The following is a 3,161-nucleotide window of genomic DNA, read 5'->3' as shown; positions in this document are numbered from 1 at the left end:
TTAGAATCAAAATCTTGGGTTTTTTTAGCTCATTGTGGAGAGAAAGTGAGAGATATGTTGTGTTTAGTTCACAAGAATGGAAAAAGAAGAAGGGTAAATCGATTTTGGGAGCATTAAGAGCTTCAAATTGGTTGTTCATGGTGGTTGTGGTATTGATGACAATGGCAATCTTGTAATTACTTGAAGATGATGAGGGTGAGCGAGTAAAGGATGTCATTTTCAAAAAAAAAAAAAAATTGATGGCATTTTCGTAAATTATATGAACTTGTGGGGTGAATAGGGCAAAACCAATTTTAAAAAAAAAAGAGGTTAGTTTTGTGTTTGACTTTAAGTTGTAGGTCAATTTTGCAAAAATTAATAAATTTTGCACTGAAATTATAAAACAATACTTATTTTGAAACAAAAATTTTATTCTACAACGATACTTAAATTGAAACGGAGGGAGTACTAGTAAACAGTACTACCTATGTTCCTTAATATAAGATGTTTTACATGAATGCACAAGAATTAAAAAACTTACTTTTTTAGAAGATAATGTCATTAATAATATAAAATGAAAATAAGTTAAACCAATCATAAATAATGTATTAAAATGTTATTGGTTAACTAACTTTCAATAAAGTTAAATTATCTTAAAAGTATCAAAACATCTTATATTTTGAAACATCAAAGCTTCTCCAAAATATCTTATATTATGGAACGGAGGGAGTACTATTAAGTCAATATGATACTCCTTCTGTTCCAAAATAGTTGATGTTTTGGATGAATGCACAAAAATTAAGACACACACATTTTTCTAAAAAGTAACATTAAAAATATAAAATAAATCTAATACAGTCAATCGTCAAAAATACTATAAAACATCATTGGTCACACAGTTTTCAATAAACTTTAAACTAATTAAAAAATATCAAACTTGAAACATCAAAAACTCTTCAAAAGATGATCTACTGCAAAAGAGAAGGAGTACTTGTTTGTTCTTTGTTGCGTTGTTTAGGTGCTTTCTAGGTATCTCACAGTCTTTATAGGATTGCGTGCTCGTGTAAGAAAAGGAAAAGTTACAATGATGATCCGTTAAAAATCTCCATAGATATATAATACATTTATAGGGTAGGAAATGCTATCGACTAAAATGTTTCCAAATTAAAACATGAAACATGTGCATATTGCCATATATCCATCAAATAAAATTTATATATTCTGTAGTATCAAAAACATTTAATCCAATCTACTCATTTAGCAACCAACATATTCAATGTACTAATTACTTCTTCTGGCTCATTAAATAGTTTCTTCTGGCTAAACGAGTTAACCAAATAGAATATAAATAGTCATCAAAGAAATGTATTTCCTTGCAAAACAACTTATAAACATCTTTAAGATAAGAAAGTATTCTTAAGTATCGTATATAACGGGATATAAAGAATAATAGCCTAGCTTTTCCAATTGGCCATTTCATAGCAAAATTTATCTTCACCTATAAAAAATGTAAAATTATAACGTATACCTCTTCGGAAGTCTTGGTATTATATTGTACGAAGAATTAAGTTAAGATCCGCGCTTTTTACGAAATGAGCATTGTATATAAAAATTAATTTTACATACTATTACTCAATCTACATTTTTACATATTTTAAAACTAACAAAATAATAAATATATATTAAATCATTGAAAGTAATTAACTATTACATATATAATTAAATTTGTGCAAACACGTCAAAGCAATCACATTTTTAAAATTTATAACCATTTTATGGTTAATACATCTAAACAATCATTTTTGTATATTTTGTATGGATATAAATAAATTTCAATGATATTAACATAAATACATAATATAGTTTAATATGAATATCAATTAAATGAGACTTAATTATCATATGATTTAATGATTATATGTATAACTGTAAACTCATGATAACAAATTTTTATTGTGAAACTTTTAATAGTTTTAATTTTTTAGCCATTGTCGAATATTCACTGAAAATTTAAGTTCTCATGAATTGTTCAATTAAAATATTTGTGTAGTTTTATATGGTATATACTTTAATATATAATATATATTATTTTTAATATCTATTAAATGAGAATTTTTACATATGGTTTTACAATCATTTATTTTTTTTATAGTAAAAATTTTGAAAACTTGATCACAATTTTTTTTAATGTCATAATTTTAATATTTTTAATAATTTATAGTGATTTTTAAAAATTCAAATTATAACATATAAAAAAATATAAAATTTTTATTATATATTTAATATGATAGTTTATTTTATGTTAATAATATAATTTTAAACATAAGTGATGAGGAAACACGAATTTTTATTAAATTTTTATTATTAAAATTATTAATTATCATATATATACTATTATCATATTGAGTAATTACGTAACTTTTATTTAAGGAAAGAGAAAAAACATTAATTGTATATTATTGATTAATTTTATGAGTAGTTTAATAAAAATTATAATATATATTTAATGGACCAATATATTTTTTAGGGGATTTTAGAAGTATTTTAGTAATGACACGTGTTATAGCTAAAGTGTTGTAATGTTTTTATACCATATATATTAGTTGAAAATCATTTTAAAAGTTGTAACCTTAAGTTTATAGTAATTAAAAATAGACCATACTTAGGTGTCACTTAATTAGGATGACAATTTAGCTTACGTGGCATCTTAAAAATCAATTGAAAAAATGTCGATCCAAATCCAATTACTAAGAAACATTATATTAACCCAAAATAAAGAAGCGTGTATTCTTTCCTTAATTAAAAACTACAGAATTACCTAATATAATTAACGTATATATGACAATTAATGACTATGAATAATAAAGATTTGATAACAATTTTTGCATCTCTCTTCATTTTGTTTAATTTTATATTATTAAAAAATTAAACAATCACATTAACCATATAATAAAAAAATTAGATTTTTTCTTATATGTTATATTTTGATTTTTTTTTAAATGACTTTAAAGTGCAAAAATGTGGAAACTTGATATGTTATATTTTAATTTTTTTTAAACGACTTTAAATTGCAAAAATGAGAAAACTTATATGTTATATTTTTCTTATATGTTATATTTTTATATATGTTATATTTTGAATTTTTTAAAATGACTTTAAATTACAAAAATGTAAGTTTTTCT

The sequence above is a fragment of the Brassica oleracea genome, chromosome C3, assembly GCF_000695525.1.
Source record: "Brassica oleracea var. oleracea cultivar TO1000 chromosome C3, BOL, whole genome shotgun sequence".
Classification (NCBI taxonomy): Eukaryota; Viridiplantae; Streptophyta; class Magnoliopsida; order Brassicales; family Brassicaceae; genus Brassica; species Brassica oleracea.
The sequence above is the reverse complement of the archived record's forward strand: the minus strand, read 5'-3'. Positions refer to the sequence as shown.